Genomic DNA, 21299 nt, shown 5'->3' on the forward strand with positions numbered 1-21299 from the left:
GCGACGCCATTCTTGTCGTTTTGACGACAGTTTAGATTATTGATTGAGTCATCACCTAGTGTCTAATTAACCAGTTTGCTAAATAATTCGGTTAATTTTTACTGTCAATCATACCTTGTTAAGTCATTAATTGAGTCTAGACACTAAGTCACATAGTCTAGCCACATGGTCATGACACGAGTCTTAACGTACCACCTACACTCACTAGTCTTAGGTTCATGCATGAGTCGGCCTTTTCCGTCATTTGAGTTGGGGGTACATTCCATTCCTAATTCTTCATATCCCTCCATCTACGTAATTTTTTCTTCACATTTTATTCCAATCTTTCTTCACTTCCTCCATCCATTGCATGTTGAATAAAGTTTGAGTCAAATAATTAACAATGAATATCCCCAAATTCCTTTTCCACAGTACTTGGTCGAGGAGAGAAGGGCGATTAATCAAGGACAACACCTTTGTTCAAGTCTCACTTTTTGATAAACCAATTCGTCGAAAGAGGAAGGCTAAAAAGATAATGGCAACTCAAGAGGAAGTTAATGAACTTAGGAATCAATTGAATGACGTGACTGAGGTGTTAAAGGCTTTAAACCTCAAAATTGATGACCCTGTGAAGCAACAACAAATGAACCTCATGCAAGAAAGTTTGAGAAAGCTATCTAGTGACTATAAATTTCAGGGCATGAGTTTACAAGGGGTCACGCTGGACAAGGAACTTCTTCCGAATAAGTTCAACGCCACTGACATCCCTAAATTCAAGGCAACAGATAACCCTTACTTCCATCTAAGAGCTTTCGAAACTATAATGAACATCAAGGGTATCGATAAGAAGATTTTCCCCTCTCTGTTCTCACTATCTCTTGAGACCGTTTGCCAGCAATGGTTCTTTTCTCTCGACAAAGAGAAAACCTCTACCTGGGAATCGATAGTAAACGCTTTCATTGAGAGATACAAGTGCAATATTCAAGTTGAAATCGACCATAGACAACTTGAGATGCTAAGACAAAAAGAGAATGAAGGTTTTACTTCTTTCTTTAATAAATGGAGGGAAACTTCCGCTAAGATGATTGAGGTACCCACAGAAAAAGAATCTGTGAGGATGTTTATCAAGAATCTCCAAGAAAAGTATTCAAAGCACTTAAAATATCAACACAATCTGAATACTTTCAAGGCCGTTTAAGACATCGGAATTGAAATCGAACATGACCTCGCAAAACAAAAAGCTACTAACAATAGTAACCACAATGGCTGGAAAGGAAAGAAGAACGACAATCCTTCTTCTTCCAAAAACGCCCACTCTAGTAATAATGTTAGTACCTTTGACCATAATGGTGTCTTAACCATGGACAATCAAGGATCCAAAAAGAAACCCAGGAGAGAGTTCACACCCATTGGAATGACCTATGATGCTGCTTTTGATCGTCTCTATGACCGAGGGTTAATCAAACCTATTGGCCCTATCGAGGATCAAACACCAGAAAATCGATCTTCGAGATGGAATCCAAACTCCTATTGCAAGTACCATCGAGGAAACGGTTATACCACTGATGAATGCTACAGGTTTCAAAACCTCATTCAAGATCTCATAGAGGCAAATAAGATCCCATTGCCTCTAGCTAGCGAGAAGATTGGATGATGTCGGAACAAACAACACAAGACAGAGGCGAGCTTCAATGACGAGATTTCATGACCTCTTTTTTCTATTTCTTTTTCATTTTTTCCTTTCCCCAATAAGTCTAGCATAGGCACCTTTCTTTTCCCTTAGATTACTTTTGTAGATTCTTTATTTATTTCCCTTTTTAATAAAATGAGCATTTATTCTCTTACATATGATCATTTCATTATTATTGCATAAAAAAAATAAAAAAAAAATCCATGTCAAACTAAGCACAAGGTATACCAATGATTTAAGGCACCCCTTATAGCCACATCATATTATCTTTCACCCTTTAAATATACAATATTTTCTTCATAAACCACTTTGAGCCTTGTCTAACGATAGACCTTTCATTTTTCAAACCATATCAACCTAACCTTAAGATGGGATGGTGTGTAACTTATGCAATCTCAAAAGCTTGAGTGATTTCAAAAGATCAAAATAAATAAAAAAGAAATAGAAAATAATAAAAGTGTAACTAAGGGCAAGTGTTCCAATGTCATTGACATAAACATGTCATTGATATGAACACGTCTCAAATTGCGTCTCTTATCGAGTGCTCGGTACCGTGTCTGCGAAACATGAATGCCAAGTGAGTGATAGACCGCATGATCGGGATTTCTCACACTTATAAAAATAAAATAAATGCTAAAGCAAAAAAGAGCTAAAAAAAGAGTAGAAACTCAAGCATAAAAATACAAAGATTCAAAAGCAAGGTTGCACACCTTGGGGGCTTATCTAGGGTCTTGAGCCTTTTATCCCCTTTTTCTATAGCCTTTAGCCTAACCACGTTACAAAAAAAAGACCTTTTTGAGGTATACACATACTTGTGCGAGGTTCGGCTAGAGCTACGTTCGGCTTGATTCCTAACGGATATGTAGGCAACCTCACATCGAGGTGCGGTCGTAATAAAAATGCATTCATATTTACATTCATAATTGATCATATCAAGGGATCTCCTATGCTTATCCCTATCCATGTAGAGCTAGACTTGGGGGCTTGATCCCTACATTATTAGTTTACCTAGCCTAAGAGTAACCACCATTTGAATCTTTTAACAAATAATATCTTTCCACACACTTAGCTCTTGTGGCCTAGCTTTAGTGTCACTTTCACACACTGCACAGATACATGACCAAATTTACTTCCCTTAGGAACCCTTTGTCATGAAATCTTAACATAACGCTGAAGCATGCCTTGTCACATCACTCATCAATCATAATTGTCATTGCATCACGAAGTACAAAGTACTTATCCTCCGTGCCTAAGTTACCCAAATACTTTCATCATGGAGTCAACAATTGAGATAGCCTAGGATGGGTTAATCCTTTCACCTTGAGAGATAGTATCAAACAACATTTGACTAAGCTCATTCAACATGCACCTTCAAAAAATTCGCTTCAATTCTCTTTCGCGTCTTTCTTTTTCGGGAGAAAGTCGGTACCTCCCTCCACAAAATTGACGGAAAATTTTTGCTTTTTTGCATTTTCGAGTCGCACGATCACATTACAATGCACACACGAGTCATGTACACATTGAGTCATGTTGTGTCATATCACTTTGATTTGAGTCTAACACATGTGTCATTTCACTTCAAGTCGAGTCAACCTCGAGTCAATCACAGTGAGTCAAGTTTATGCCTTGAGTCAAGCAACGTCAAACCATAGATCAACCCTAAGATGATTAAAGTTATATAGAAAAGTTCTATAGTCAAAAATAAATACAGGTGCAGAAGAATAGGGAAGACCTTACTCCAGCGCCAGATGACAACATCTAGCGTCTGGCAGTAGGTTTCAGCGCTTGGCGCTAGATCCCAGCGTCTGGCGACAGAGCCAATTCTTGGCGCCAGCGATATTTCAGTAGGGACAGAGCTCAAAGCCTCTCAGCAAGGTGATTTCGACCTCATACAGCAATTTCGGGTTCCTTGATACGCCAGTTAGCCCCTATAAGCAATTCGACATGATTAGTAGTCGGCTCGATTACAATCGTAGTAAGTGATTGACCAGACAAAAAATCGTCTCACTTAGCTTAAGCGCCTAAAACACTGGATCATTACAAGCACCAACGTATCGGTTTAAAAGCAAGCACTTAAACGACAATATTTCCAAATACGGATTGTCGCGCATTCTTCTTAAACGAAAATTTTTCCAAGATTGGATTGTTATTTCCAACTGACAATATTTCCAAAAATGGATTGTCGTGCATCTTCTTCAACGATAATTTTTCCAAGATTGGATTGTCGTCTCTGGAAAATTTTCCAAGCGTGGATTGTCGTGCTCCTTCTTTGTTTGGCAAGTTTTTTCAAGTTCGGATTGTCATACATTCATCGACTCATTGGCAAGTTTTCCGAGATTGGATTGTCATACACCCGGTTCCCTATGAAAAATTTCCCCAATGGATTGTTGTAGGTCTCTATTCATCATAAATTTCGGCAAAGGTTCCTCAACGTGGATTGTCATTCATTTCAGTAAGTGGCAAATTTTCCCGAAGTGGATTGTCGGTCGACTCTTTTTTGCAAATGTTCCAAGACGTCGATTGTCAATTGTGGCAATATTTTCCTAAAAGGATTGTCGCATAGCAATGACAAATTTCCGAAAGTGGATTGCTTTCAAGAGTTATATTCCAAGATGTGGATTGTCGATCGTTGCAAAATTCTTATGACAGATTGTTACGAAGCATTGGCAACTTTTCCCTAAAATTGGATTTTGGCAAATTTTCCGAGATACGGATTGTCGCTTCATTGTGGCAACATTTCCAAGGATGGATTGTTACGAAGCATTGAAAATTTTCCCTAAATCGGATTGTCATACATAATAAAAGAGTTGTGTTGGCAACTATTCCCTAATAAAAGAGGATTGTCATCACAGCAAAAGCACGGACATAATGGTTCACAAGCAGCAAATCATCGACGTACTGGCATAACGGAAGCAAAGTTGAAGCGAGCTTTAGAGATCGGCAAGCGTTGGTCTTCGGAAATTTTTCTTCGGAATCCTATCATCAAAGCTCTTTTGTTCAGAGACGCGTGGACATATCATCGAAGTTCTTTGCTCCTGATACGTGTGGGCATCCTATTATCAAGCTCTTTTGCTCCAGAGACGCATGGACACATCATTCAGAAGTTCATATTAACAAATAAGCTCTTTGTTCAGAGACGCGTGGACATGTATTTCAAGCACTATTGTTCAGAGACGCGTGGAAATATCCAAAAAAAAGGTGAAGCTCTTTGTTCAGAGACGAGTGAACATCGAAATAGCAAGGTGGCGTCCCCTAGATTGTGGATAGTTATCACAAACAACTGAAGGTGATTTCAAGTGAAGTTTTCTTCGATCATGTTCTCTTAGACGTGGAAGGTGGTCATAAAGCGGAAGAGGATTGTTTCAAGCGAAGCAATCTTCGATGTTATTCCCTTGGACGTGGAATATTATCAAAGCAGAGGAGGATCGTTTCAAGCGAAGCAGTCTTCAATATTGGACGCAGTTACAAGCGTAGCGGTTTTCAAGCAGGATGACATTCTCTTGGAAGGAGGTCATCAAAACAGTAAAGCGGCAACAAATCAGTTACTTTCAAAGATGTGTGCTCGACGGTGCAAGATACGCGTTTCTTAACTCTCTTATCTGTTTAACTAACGCTAGTTTTCAAGGTATCGGCGTTACAAGAGTGGTTTAGGATCGCAAAACGTTCTGAATCATTCTCCGTCCCTATCAATACTTTGACTTTTGTTTTCGAAACTTGCGTTTCTCCAAACTCAGTCAAAGTGGGGGCTTCTATAGACACCCATTTGTGTCTCCCCAAAACCAAACCCAGTGATCAGTACCTTTCGCGTCGAATCATAATCGAATGAAGTGAAAGTGTGGAAAGTTTAATGTTGCGGATAGTTTTAATTTCTTTTCTCTTCTCTCTGTTTTTGAAAACCTATTTAAAGAAAACAGCCAATACATTTTGGTTGGTCCATGATATGGGTCCAATAATAGTGTAGTTGGATGGGGCTTGACAAGAGCTTTCCAACGATATAGTATAAGCCTAATTCCGATGAATATTAATGAAGTTATGGCCAGTTTACTAAACTAGGCCCGTTTTGAGCCTCATATGCTGCCCAATGATCTAGGGGAGGGCCTAATATAGATTTATCATTCCTAATGCAATTAGGAATGGTTTTAGTCTTCTAGATTCTTCTAGAAGGTTCTTTTCATTCCTAATTCAATTAGCATTGATAAATTGACTTTTGTTGACTTTTCAGAGTTTTAATTAAAATTAAAGAGCATTTTTGAGGAAAAATACGATTTTATCCTCCTGTACGGCAATTTTTATCTGATTTTAAGAAAACGCCTGAATTTCCAGATCAGCGCCAAACGCCAGCTGTAGCGCCTGGCGCTACGCTTGGCGCCTAGCGCTAGCATTGACGTCTGGCGCCAATAGCCAGCGTTGGCGCCAACATAGTTTCATCTGCGCCAGAACTCTGTTTTGATATTTAATCTTTTTGGCTGATTTTTCTATAAATAACGTATTAAAAACTCCGTTTTCGATAACCAATTTTAATCCACAATAATCTACCAACTCTCATCAAGATCCTCTTGATTTCTTTCTCTCTCTTTTCTAAACTAGCTTTTTCTCAAATACAAAATTCCGCATTCATTAAATCTAGACACACCTAGCCATATTCGAAGTTGCCTTCGCCCTAGACGTGAAAGGTTTAATTTCTGAGGGTTTGGTCCCAAATCTCTCTTTTAATTATTATTTAATTTAATTATTGTTGTTTATTATTTTCCTTGAAGTTACTAACGCGTATATTTTGTTATTAGAAAGAGGTACGAGGCATCAAAGTAAGTATTTTGATGGTTTTTATTGATATTATGATGTAGAAATCATGTTAAGGTTGATATTATGATTCCTAGTATCATGTCTAGGGTAATTTTAATATTAAGTATGATTAAAAGTATGACGCCTTCTATTTTCTTTCCTAATATTTATGATGTTAGTATCATGTTAGGGTTAAAGCTTTGATTTTTATTGTCTAGTGACATGCTAGGGTTTGTTATTAATCTTGTTAGTATCATGCCTAGGATCTCGCTATTATTATGCTTTAACATGATTATTATGATTATGGTTATTTTTATTATGATTTATTATGATTATTATTATGTTGCTTGATTATATTTATTTTTATTGCTTGATCACACCTTTTATGCATGTTTAAAGGGAATTTGTACTTGTAATCACGCTTAATAAGATATTTAATAATCTTGTTTAGGGTTAATGTGATTATAATTCAAGTGATCGCCAATAATAGATTTATTTGTGCATTAATATTCAACCAACATAGATAAACAGGTTTAGGGTTAGTCCTATTGATTGCATGTTAGTCAAAAAGCACACATGAATACGATCAGAAAAAAGTAGAGGCCTATTATTAGGGAAGGTTCAATCTCTTTTAGGTTGGATTTGTACCTTCATCCCCGAACCCTATTTGGTTCAAGGCCTATTGGAGTTGACGATCTCTTGGATCGTTAAGGGGTGTACCTTCACCTCGTGAACGGTTTACAAGTTCCTAAAAAAAACTTGTTGGCGACTCTTTTGCTCTAGCTTCTTTCCCTTTGGACGCCACCGTACTTTAGTGTATGATCACAGTGGGGTTCAAGCAAGGGGATTAATGCTTGAAATATTCCCTACATGTAGTTACCTTGAATTTTGCTGATTTACTATATATTTCGAATCTCTTCCATTTATCCTCTCTAAAGTAACCTTCATACATTTCCCATTGCTTCATATTTGCTTTAGGAGAAGTGGTCGGGTATGGGTTTTTAAAAGTGATGAATCGTGCCCTTAAATTTGACTTGTGACAGCTAAATCGTGAAGCCACAACACTATGAAACCTTTTTTGCCTTTCTCCACTTGGATCTTCAATGTGGAACATTCGCTGTGGATTAAAAAAAAGTTAACTAATATTTTGAATAGCAACATGACTAACTAGTAAGTGAATAGTTTATACCTTTGTCTCCTCCCATATATTTTTACCGATCCACTTTATCTATTTTTGTATACTCATTCACAGTGATGTCTATTCTCTTAGCACATGCACCAATTTGTTTTCCATAAGCGGGTTCCCACTCACCAGTAGGCAAGTCAAAATCATTAAATTCAAGCACCATAGGCTTACTTGATTGTATTTCCTTCGATGGCCCCCTACTCCTCTTCTTAGATGATGTGGCTTGCAAAGCAACATCTTAGCTTGAGGAAGGTTGCTCTTGACTTCGTTGAATGGCCACATTTATGCTCCTTGATCTAGAAGTGCCTGTATAAAACAAAAGACAGAAACTGGTAGAATTAAGTATCACATGAAAAGATCTATATTTTTACAGATTATAAAAGGTTTCTATCTACAAGTAACAAAGCAAGCAAATATAAATAATAAAAGCAACCTGCAGAGACATTATTTTTCAATTCCTGAAGTTATAATACCAATAAAAACAGTCAAGCTTGTGCCGCATATATAAGAACTATGTAAAATTCTATTTAATCTATCAAAGCTCAAAAGACGAAAATCCAAGTGAAACTGGAGATTCTATAGTCATCTGAAATTATTGTCTAGCATTACAGTTACAAATTAATCGAAGAATTAAAAAGAACTACAGATTGATAAAAAATGAAGCCTAGGTATCAACATATTCTCCCTCCTCATGGGCACACTCTTCATCAGCAACAATGTCTTCCCCCTCTCTTAGAGGTTGAACCCCAATAGATAGAGGTGTTTTATCATCAAATAGGTCATACTCTTCCTCATCAACAACATTTTCGACACAAACAATTCTTCTCTTGCATTGAACAATAACCTTCCAGTGATGATCAAATGTTATCCCTTATATAGAAAATTTGTTTTGCCTGTGAAGCTAAAACAAAGGGCTCCTCCCCATCCACAAATCGAGTTGAATCCACTAAAGTAAAACCAAATAGTTCATTTATCTTTTTGCCTCGCCGGTTGTCAGCCCACCTGCATCGAAAAACAGGAACTACAAAATCATCATAATTCAGCTCCCATATCTCTTGAATGACCCCATAATATGATTGTGTTGCATTAATAGGCCTAGCATCCTTAGAGCTTGAGTATTCCGTAGAAGATGCGACAACCATAACACCACTATTTTGATGTACACTCTTATCATCATGGCGAATAGTGTAGAAACAATACCCATTGATGTCATAGCCTTCATAAGTGTTCACAAACAATTGAGGACTCGTGAAAGCCATCTAATCGCATCAGATACATTATTATTCGGTTGCCCCAACTCACACTTCACTTAGTTTTGAAACCATTCAACAAGAGAATGATTATGTTTTTGCATCAAAGCATATGTACCTATTCTTGGATGCATTCTTTTCAAATAATTGAGATGAGTTTCTATATAAGGATTGACTTCTTAAAGATTTTGAAGAGCCTAACGATGAGCTTTTTGGATTCTATCTGATGGAGGCTTCACAAATTGACGACCGATCGTCCCTTTGCCCTTGAAGTCTTCCCTCATGACGAGATTGTGGAACTCCAATTTCTTTAGCCTTAGTTAAGAACACAGAACAAAAGTTACTAGCCTCCTCTGCAATGGTACCTCGAATAATACTACCTTCTGGATGTGCTTTGTTGGTCGCCTTTTCTTTCAAAGTTCCCACGTGTCTCTCATAAGGGTACATCCATCTCAAAAAAACCGGGCCACATTCCTTGATTTCTCGTACTAGATGGACAACCAAATGAACCATTATGTCAAAAAATGAAGGAGTAAAATACATCTCAAATTTGCATAATGTTTCTACAACATCAGTTTGCATTTCATCAAGTTTATATAGATCAATCACCTTTTTACATATGGAATTAAAAAATAGGCAAAGTTTAACAATAGTGTGCCTAACATGTTTTGGCAAAAGACCTCAAAGTGCAATAGGCAACATCACTTGCATCATGACATGGCAATCATGGGATTTCATACCAATTAATCTCTTATCGGCCATTGAAACTAGATGCTTAATGTTCGACGAATACCCTGTAGGTACTTTGATGCCGAACAAACACACACAAAAAAAAATTTCTCCTCTTTAGACAATGTGTAGCAAGCTCGAGGGCAAAAATGTCTTATTTGTTTCGTCATTTTCCACGGGACATAACTTTGGTCAAATATTTGCAAGCTTCATGTCTTTCCGTAAATCTTTAGTATCCTTTGTTTTGTTAGGTATATTCAATAATGTCCCAATTATTGAATCGCATACATTTTTTTCAATATGCATAACATCAAGACAATGTCTAACAGACAAGTGTTTCCAATAAGGAAGAGTCCAAAATGTAGACACCTTTTTCCAAAGACCCTAATTAGAGGTAGGTTTACCAACTTTCCCGAAAACTGTCTCAACATCTTTGATTCTCTCCCACAACTCTAAACCACTAAGTGGCTCACGCAACCACCGTTTCTCCAGGAACCCATTGAACTCAGCTTCTCTCTTACGATAAGGGTGATCTCAAAGAAGTAGTCGTCTAATATGCATATAAACATCCTTTCCAAAATTCTTAAGGCGTGTCGATTCCATTTTGTCCTCACAAATGGGGCATGGTTTTTTCCCTCTGGCTTTGTACCCAGACAAGTTCCCAAAAGCCGAGAAATCACTTACAGTGCAAAAAATCATGGCACGCAAAGTAAAATTTGTTCTTGTATAGGCATCGAACATTGGAACACCTTTATCCCATAATAGTCTCAAATCCTCCAAGAGAGGCTCCAAGTAGACATCTATGTCATTACTGAGTTGTTTGGGACTCGATATTAGAAGCGACAGCATGATGTACTTACGTTTCATGCATAGCCAAGGAGGCAAGTTATAAATCGGAAAAAGCACCGGCCATGTACCGTAAGGATTAATCCCGTCGGTACTTAATGCAAGTCTCGGGTTCCTAGCCTCTTCACCAAACTCAGGAAATGTATCATCAATATGTTTCCATTGCTTCATATCAGCGGGATGCTTAATGTACCCATCTATCTTCCTCTTTTGTGCATGCCACACCAAGTTTTTTGCATCCTTCTTGATAGAAAAAAGTCGTTTAAACCTCGGTATTATAGGAAGATACCATAACACCTTAGCTGGTGGCCACTTCTTGCGATTGGGGTTTGAACCCTCGCGCTTGTAGCGATCAACACCGCACTTTGGACAAGCATCAAGGTTTTCATACTCATTTTGAAAAAGTACACAATCATTAGGACATGCATCGATCTTCGTGTACTCTAGACCTAAGGGACACAATAGCTTCTTTGCATACTATGTAGACTTAAAATGTCATTCCCTTCAGGAAGCATGTCTGATAAAGCTTCTAACAACGAATTGAAACTTGTATCGGTCCAACCGTTCTTCGCTTTCAAGTTAAATAATGTTAAAACCCCTAAAAGCTTAGAGTACTTTGCACATCCAGGATATAAAGGTGTCTCGGCGGCCTTTGACACATTTTCAAACATACGAGATTCTTCGTTCACATGACCACTCAAACCATCCATCATCTCAGGAATGCGATATTCCTCGAAATTTTCATCGGTGTCCCTTTCATTATCATCATATTGTTTTTATTCTCCATATCAGCGTCATTGATTGATGATCTACTAGTTGTAGGAATTATTTTCTCACCGTGCCAATACCAAATGGTATAATTTTCCATGAACCCACGGCGAAATAAATGGTTTTCAACCACACTAATTTCCTTCCACTTCTTCACATTGTTGCAATCACGACAAGGGCAAAAGAATGTTTCCCCTTTAGTAGTCCTCTAGTGTTCAATAGCAATTCTACAAAATTCCTTAATCTCATTCAAGAACTCGGGTTGAGTTAGATTTTCAACATACATCCAATCACTATTCATTTCTTACTACAAATTATAGAAAAAGCAAGCATATAACTATTAGAACAAGTACATTAGAAACAAACAAAGACAATTATAACAGAACAACAACCAGAGATTATCAATCAACTCCCACAAGATAAAATACCTCAAAAAACAGTCAAATTCACAAGTATGATCAAAATGCAAGCACACTTCATATATGCCTACCAGGCTACCACTAATTCATTTTCTATCTAGAATTATAGTTCGGTAAAATCAATACAACCAATTGGAATAACCGAATAAAATTGGTGTGTTTACTCATTTTCAGCTTTGAATTTCAACTCTGATCATTTTAGTTCTGATTCTCAATTCTGAAATCAATTCAGAATTTCAGCTCTGAAATCAGTTCTGAATTTTAGCTCTAAAATCAATTCTGAATTTCAGCTCTTAAATAAGTTCTGAATTTCAGCTCTGAAATCAGTTCTGAATAAGCTTTATTTAGTGCAAAATAGTGCATGCCGGCAGATGTTCTGCTTAACAAACAATGTTAATTGTTAACTTCAATTCCTTATGATGAAAGAGGTATATAAGAGAAGCTCAGAATGGAAAACAGTGCATGTCGGCCAGGAATATTCCATAATATGTCCAAATATCCAATCACCACAACAAAGGCACGCATGTTTCGTTTACATTTCAGGTAGTGTAGGCATCTAGTAGCAACTAAGTCTAATGCATAAGTACAACACAAATGACTGCAAACCCACATAGCAAAGTGTAAAACTGTAAATACTACAAGAACCCAAATCAGCCATCTCTGTAAGAAATGCCTATCCACCTACGAATATGTATAAATTTGATAGGTTGTGGGAAATCTCACTAATCAAACTTTAGCAATCTCACATACTGAAGCTTTATGGTGACAGTTCATCATGCAATAAGAACCCAAATATTTAGATACAGACCATCTGCATTAACAATCTTTATAAAAAAAAAAGATAAATAATATTGTCCATTTATCATATAAACTGTCATTAACCCAGTATTATTATCAATATGCTTCATATTAAAAAATAACTAAGGGTTCTAGGGTTACTCCAAAACATTACCTGAAATCTAAAAAGATGAATCCCATAATATAATCTTTATCTAAACAAGTCATATTTCTTGACTATTCATTAACAACTTTCATGCTCCCTATACCCAAACAACTGAATCAGAAATTCTTTTTTCATACTCCGTTTTTTTTTTTTGGGTCTAGAAACTTAACTATGGATCATAGGCACAAACATTTGTGGATTTACCTAAATAATAGAAGAAGCAAAGAAATACTCATTAATGCATATTACAATTCCATTTTTGCAGCTGTCCAAGTTGTGGATTTGAACTTGAATGTTGATATCGGACCTAGCAAAAAGTAACTGATGGCTACTAATTTTAGTATTAGCGAATTGGTCAAGTACTATCTCATCACTCAAAACTTAAAAGGATCCAAAACAGTTGCACATTTTTTCTTATCATGTGTCTACTCCGTATATACTTTGCATATTATTTCACTCTAAATTAGTAAGTGAATAGCTCAATGCTACCTTGCACAAAACATTCAATAAGGAATCAAGAAAAATGAAAAAAAAAATGGTTTCTCTAGCAGCATATGGGGTATAGGGTATTGTAAAAGGCAACTAAACTGATATAGGCAAATAGCAACCATGAATAACAGTCAGAGTGAAAAGAAAAGGCATCACTGGTTTAATACACACATTAGCATCATAGCATGACTATTAAACCGACATAAAGTAACAAGAAACTACAATTACAACACAACAACAACCACAACAGCGTTCAACAGCAAAATTCAATTTGAATTGGAAGACTATTCAATTCGAATTTTAGGGCTTTATTGAATTCAAAAAAAGGATAATTACAAGAACACTAATTCGAATATTACATACCTTTAAACCTCAATTGAAGCAATATTTTTGAACCCAAAATTCAAAATTCAGCCAAAAAAAGTTGTGGGAGAACCTGTAAGTTGAAGAAGTTCGTCGTTATGGTGGAGTACTTACCAAGAACAAAATCAAAATTACTTAGATAACTGATTAACAACAAAATTCAATTCGAATTGGAAGAAAATAATTGAATTAAGAAAGGGAAATACTAGAACCCTAATTCGAATATCATACCTTAATTAAGCGGTGAAGAAAAAGGAGGAGCAGTGAAGGCATGAAGGAGGAGCAGTTTGTATTGGAGCGAAAGTGTGATTGGTTTTTTTATTTCTGCGAATTTACCTGAATAATAATACCTTAATTTTTTTTCTTCTTTTTTTTAACCTTTAATCAAAATTTAAATGAAAATTACTTTCCAAAAAAAATATTAATGAAAATTAAATAAAATTAATAGAAAGTAGAAAACTAGAAACTCAATATTTGTTGCTTTTAAAAAACAAAAATTATTGTTAGACTTAATAATTATAACCATCGTTTGTAAGCTAGTTACAAAATTTTTGGTCAAATTCACTTTGACTTATTATTTGTAACTGGCGTTTGTAAGCTAGTTACAAATGTTTTGGTCAACTTTTCTTTGACTTTATATTTGTAACTGGCGTTTATAAGCTAGTTACAAAACCTTTGGTCAAATTTTCTTTGACTAAGTATTTAAAAACTGGCGTTTGTAAGCTAGTTACAAGCTTTATAGTCAAAGTTTTTTTTGACTGATCATTTATAACTGACATTTATTTAGTCAGTTACTAATTAAACTTCAAATAATGATAAACCACATATTAATAACTGACATTTACTACGTTGGTTACTAATTTCATGGAATTTGTAACTGGCATTATCTTAGTCGGTTGCTACTGATGCTTCCGTAACTAGCATAATATACGCCAGTTACTAATAGGGCGTTACAAATAGCATTTTTTCTACTCAATCTTCTTCCCCTTACTCCTCGTGCTACTCTCTAACCCAAGATGACGACATTGCTTAACTAACAATGAAATGACAAAGAAATCATTAAAGCAATGGAAACACTTGAAAATAAAACACCGGTAATTGAGGATACCGAAACGGTTGATATCTCAAAAGATCCAACCATTAAAAGAGAAGTTAAAATCGGACTAACACTTAATAAAGATGAAAGAACCGATTTAATCAATCTACTTAAAGAATTTATTGATGTATTTACTTGGTCATATGAAGATATGCCAGGTATTAACAGAGAAATAGCTCAACACACTATAGCCCTAATTCCAGGAATGAAACCTGTAAAATAGAAGTTGCGTCAAATGAAACCCGACGTAGCTCTTAAAATAAAAGATGAAGTTCAAAAACAAATAACTGTAGGTTTTATCGGGGTATCCAAATACCCTGAATGGGTTGCAAATGTGGTACCAGTTCCCAAGAAGGATGGAAGGGTAAGAATGTGTGTCGACTATCGAGATCTAAATAAGGCAAGTCTAAAGGACGACTTCCCTTTACCACACATCGACATCTTAGTAGATAATACAGCAAATCACGCGCTTCTCTCATTTATGGATGGGTACGCTGGGTACAACCAGATTCTTATGGCGGAAGAAGACATGGAGAAAACAACATTTATAACACCTTGGGGTACTTACTATTACTCGGTAATGCCATTCGGGTTGAAAATAGCGGGTGCCACTTACCAACGAGTAGCAACTGCCCTACTCCATGACATGATGCACAAAGAGGTTGAAGTCTATGTGGATGATATGACTGTGAAATAAAAAGATCGCCCAGGACATCAAGTAGCCTTAAGAAAGTTCTTCAAAAGGCTAAGGAAATACAACACGAGGTTGAATCCATCCAAGTGCGCTTTTGGAGTCACCTTAGGAAAACTCTTAGGATATGTCATAAGCTCTAGAGGAAGATAGACCCAACCAAGATCAAAGCAATTATGTTAATGTCGCCGCCCAAAACCGAGAAACAAATTTGAGGATTTATTGGCCGGTTGCAATATATAAGTAGGTTCATATCCAAGCTAACAACAATATGTGAACCAATATTCAAGAAACTCAAAATGAATGTGCCAGTAATATGGGACGATGAGTGTCAAAAAGCCTTTGAAAAGATCAAACCCTATCTCGCAAATCCTCCCATATTAGCTCTTTCGCTTCCAGGGATTCCTCTTAGGTTGTACTTGACAGTCACCAAATAGACAATGGGGGTTATGCTCGCACAAGAAGTAGAAGGAAAAGAAAACACCATCTACTACCTAAGCAAGAAAATGCTCGAGTATGAAGTACGCTACACACTACTTGAGAAATTGTGCGTACCTCGCATTAGTGTGGGCCACAACCAAGTTGAGACATTATATGCTCGTGCATACGGTCTTTATAGTATCTCAAAGGGATCCACTCAAGTACTTATTTGAAAAATCTACACTTAATGGGCGCATATCAAGATGGATAGTCAACCTAGCCCAATTTGATGTAAGGTTCATGCCTTAAAAGTCTATTAAAGGATTCGTGGTCTCGGACTTCTTAGCGGATTTTCCAATAAAATATTCGACGCCAATACATGACAACGGATTTCCAGATGAAGACTTGATGGTTACAGAAGATGATACTTGGACCTTATACTTCGATGGAGCCTCAAACCAAAAAGGATGTGGCGTTGGAGTATTATTAGTATCACCTAGAGAAGAACATGTTCCAATCTCCATAAAGTTATATTTTGACGTTACAAAAACGCTGTAGAATATGAAGCATGCATGGTAGGTCTCAAAACAGCTTTGGCATTGGGAGTAAAGAAACTTCGAATGTTCAGAGATTCTTCTTTGATCATCAACCAAATCTCCAAAAGATGGAAAGTCAGGAGTGAAAGTTTAGCCCCTTACCAAACTTATCTGAAAACTCTCACCAACCAATTAGAAAAGGTAGAATACACATATCTACCTAGAGAGGAAAACCAATTTGTTGATGCCTTGGCAAGACTAGCCTCAATGGTTAGGATTCCTACGGAAATCGAGCAAATGCTTTTAACTATAGAGGAAAGGCATAAACCGGCTTAAATTTAAGCCATAGAAGACGATGAAGTGGTCTAAGATGAAGAAGAAGAAGAAGAAGAAGAAGAAGAAGAAGAAGAAGAAGAAGAAGAAGAAGAAGAAGAAGAAAGAAGAAGAAGAAGAAGAAGAAGAAGAAGAAGAAGAAGAAGAAGAAGAAGAAAAGAAGAAGAAAGAAGAAGAAGAAGAAGAAGAAAGAAGAAGAAGAAGAAGAAGAAAGAAGAAGAAGAAGAAGAAGAAGAAGAAGAAGAAGAAGAAGAAGAAGAAGAAGAAGAAGAAGAAGAAGAAGAAGAAGAAGAAGAAGAAGAAGAAGAAGAAGAAGAAGAAGAAGAAAGAAGAAGAAGAAGAAGAAGAAGAAAGAAGAAGAAGAAGAAGAAGAAGAAGAAGAAGAAGAAGAAGAAGAAGAATATCCTCCTTATGCTGACAAAAGAGAAAAACGATCATTAAGACTCTTGGTTTCCCAATATGTACTCATGACAATGAGTTACACAAAAGGGTACCTAAGGGTCAAGCTCTCTTATGTGTAGGCAAAAAGGAAGCCCAAAGAGCTATGAGGATAGTCCACGAAGGCGTCTGTGGAACTCATGTTAATGGCAAAATGCTAGTCCAAAAGATAATGCGATAAGGGTATTATTGGACTACCATGAATATGGATTGTCATCAATACGTAAAAAGATGCCCTAAATGCCAAATATATGCTAACTTGAAACATGTTCTCCCATCTCTACTCTACACCTACACATCACCATGGCCATTTTAAACATGGGGAATTGATATCATCGGAAAAATTACCCCTCCTGGGACAGGATGTCACGAAAACATTCTAGTAGCAATCGATTACTTCACGAAGTGGGTTGAAGTACAGTCATATGCTAAAATCACCAAAAAAAAAAACATGTAGCACTCTTTATCGAAAGGAACATTATTTGTCGATATGGAGTCCCACATGAGATGATAGGTGACAACAGAACTTACTTTCAAGAAGAATGTGAAGAATTGCTACAAAAGTATGGTATTTAACACCATCATTCTTCTCCTTATAGACCTCAAGCAAATGGAGCAGTTGAGGCGGCTAACAAGAATTTAAAGACTATTATCGAGAAAATGATAGAAAATTATAAGGATTGGCCCGACAAACTCCATTTTTCATTTTGGGGTTATCGCACATCAATTCGTACACGAACAGGAAATACGTCATTCTCCTTAGTCTATAGAATGGGTGTCGTACAACCTGTAGAGCTAGAGATACTATCTCTACGCATTGCGTTGGAACGTAGACTCGATGAAGTCGAATGGACTAGGGCAAGATATGAAGAGCTAATTCTACTCGATGAATATCGACTAGAAGCTCTACATCATACTCAATGCTATCAAACTCATACGACTAGACACTTTAAAAAGAAGGTCAAGACAAGAAACATCAAAGTAGGAGACTTGGTGTTAAAAGCGCTAAAAAAATGTTTTGGATCAAGCAAATTTAGTCCTAATTGGTCCGGACCATATATCGTCAAAACCATCCTGTTAGGAGGTGCAGCAAAACTAACTGATATGGATGGTAAAGAGTTCTCAAACATGACGAACCTTGACCAACTTAAAAGCACTACCCATAATTACTTAAGTAGGACACTCAAGAGAGCTACGTTTGGCCTGATTCCTTAGGAAAGGATACGTAGGCAAACCTTTACAAGGTGCGGCCACTTTAATTTTCATAAATCTCGCGTCCCAGCATCAACAAAAATTCGCTCAGTCTGTCGCCAAACGACCGATTGCAGCGCCAGACGACGAAGTGCAGCGCCTGGCGACAAAAGCAGCGTCTGGCGACAGACTTAAAATTGCGGCGACAATTTTCTGCGAATATCTGGGGAAATTTTGGTGTATTTCGGAAAATTTTCGACTTCCGTACACGAGATATTTTCTAGAAAATAATTTAAGTTATTTTCATTGCTTTAATAAATTAAATGTAAAATGTTGAAAATTTCATTAATAAAATAAAGTAAAATTATATTATTGATGGAATTTAAATAAAAGCTTAATAAAATAAATTGACTTAAAAATTAAACTTGTCTAATACATTGGAAGTTAAGCATTGCTTCAATATTTCTTCTCTTTCTTTGCTCTTTTCCAATTCTTGTCAGCTTTTTCCTCATCATCCATCACTTTAGCTAGTAGACATCCTTTAGAGGACCTACATTCAATCTTGGAGTCAGCTAGAATACCATGTTTCTTTTCCACCTAAACTTTCTTTTCTGAAGAGTCAGCTTTTCTTTTTTCCTTGCCCTTAGCAGTGTCCTTCTTCTTAGGCGTCATAGGTGTCATGAACTCAACTCTTTCACCTAAACGTTCCTTAACAGGAGTTATCTTGTCACCCAGACAATTCTTCACATTGGTTCTACATGGATCCTTCTTCTTGTCCTTTTAAGGCTTATTAAGAAACCAATTCTTCGCATCATTGGGCAAAGAAGGAGGAACCTTTTGGGTAACCACTTCCCATAAAGGCCTAGCACTCCAATAAGTGTCAAATCATTCTACTTCTTTAGAAACACGGAATTCATAAGGATGACGATGATCTCCAGAATGAATTGTTTGAATAAGACTGCCTTTTTACCCTGTAGGGATAATAAAAAGTCATCTTGGTTAAGCTTGGAAGAAGGCAAAAGGGTTTCTTGTTGACACCAACCATCTTCTCAATTTTCCACCATGGGATAATCCACTTGATAGCAAAATCACGGGAGGCGAATATTCTGCTCCACTCATGGCAACCCATCTTTATAGAGAAACGCTTTTTTTGCCTCACAAAGTAGTTTAGAGTGTATATTTCAATATTATCAGGAGGACTAATTAATTCTAGTCTCTCCATTAGCCACATCTGCAAAAATTCAATGCAAATATTTAATATTACTATACAAAATTATATGTTTAATTAAAAATATTATTTTTCTACCTGTAATAAAATTGGAGAGCCTTGAAAAGGTGCTTTTGGATTTTTCTTTAATTCTTCTAGACTAAGCATAGTCTCTCCAACAATTAATGGCATTGGATTCCATCCAGATTCAATTTGATCCAAGACAAATATTATAATTTCTTGACCCTCATTATTTCTATCACTAGTGAGAAGATATTGGTTTAGCATGCAAAAGAGAAAAGCCCTTCTTCTATAAACATGAAAAGATTCAGAATACGGTCTATCAAAGTAGTGGCGTGCAAATTCTTTTAGATTAACTACGCTACTATCTACAATATTTATTAGATCTCGGTCTTTCAGATTAAATAAGCGCTCAAAATCTTTATAATAATACTCACTAAAATTAGGAATCACCGCAAGATCCATGGAGGGAAAGCCTAGAATGGCACCAAATTCTTCTGGTAAAGGACTAATTTCATCATAGCCTAGTCTAAAGCAATGAGTATTAGGATCCCAATATTCTAAGGCGGTATGAATAAAATCTATGTCAATATCTACCCCCTTATTACCATAAATACCTCCCAAGTGGAAAAGGTCAAGTTCTTTTCTCTCCTTAGAGGTCAAAAACGATCAAAGACCGACACCACTCACGAGTAAAATCGCTCAAACTCTTAGTGACTAAAGGCACGATTACTTGTTGAGAAACTAAGGTTATAATTAATGGTTAATCTGTTCGAATTATACATAAATCGGCATATTAGGGGGCTATTTATGCACAAAACTGGTGCAGTTCTCCTCCTAAAAGGATTTGGAGGAAAACACTACAGCGCCAGACGACAAATTCATCGCCTGGCGACGAAGCTTGTCGCTTGGCGACAGGAGCAACGCCAGGCGACGACATGCAACACCCAGCGATGAAGAGGCGGTGCAACACCAGCTTTACGCGCTATGCAAACTGCGTTTTTTTTTACTATGATTCGAATGTGTACAATGACTTTACAATTACGCCACTTGTTCAAACACCCTATACGCAAAATTCAATATATTTTTCCTTTTTCTTGGATTTAATTGAGCTTAATTAAATTTAGGCTTATTTTAGTCCAAACTAAACTATTTTTCATTTTTTCTTTTTGGGGGAGAAAGTCGGATACCCTCCATCGATAATGAAAATGACGGAAATTTTTACGCAAAATTAATCACAAATCTTTGCATGCACACACACATATACACATAAAATGAAAAATAAAAAGGTAATACAGACACAATATATAATAGTTTGTATATACAATATGTCTAAAATATAAGTCATATAATACAAACCGACAAAGTCCTACTAAGTCAAAATAAATAAAAAGAACAAGTAAAACTATGGTGTCGGAGGGCACAAATGAGGAGGCACGTTCATCACATAAAAGAACATCGCAGACCGAGAGTATGCCCTCACCAGCTCCGGACCCGCTAGAAGGCGGGAATCTCAAATCAGGGCCAGTCCACCCAAGCTCATCCTGATACTCGAAAAGTAAAGGCTGAGGCTGTTGTGGCTGCTGCGACGACGATCCAACCTCGTGTGTCCCACCACCCATCGGAGGATCCAATGTCGCGCTCCCTTGGCCCATCGGCCCAGCAGGTGAACCCTTTGACGAAGAGCCCGAATCCTCCAAAGTCTCGGTAGGAGCTGCATCAGCACGACCACCTCGGCCACCAGAAGTAGTGCAGAGACGCCTCGAGCCATACCTGGACGGCTCTCTCCTAGCCTCGGATCTCGTCTAAGTACATGGTGAAGGAATCGGTTGTCCCTGCAAAATTAAACCAAGTCAGATGCAAAGAAAGTATGACGATAAACAATACAAAATAAAGAAAAAGAGATGCCTCCTCAGCAACGC

This window comes from Chenopodium quinoa, unplaced genomic scaffold, assembly GCF_001683475.1.
Source record: "Chenopodium quinoa cultivar QQ74 unplaced genomic scaffold, ASM168347v1, whole genome shotgun sequence".
Taxonomy (NCBI): Eukaryota; Viridiplantae; Streptophyta; class Magnoliopsida; order Caryophyllales; family Amaranthaceae; genus Chenopodium; species Chenopodium quinoa.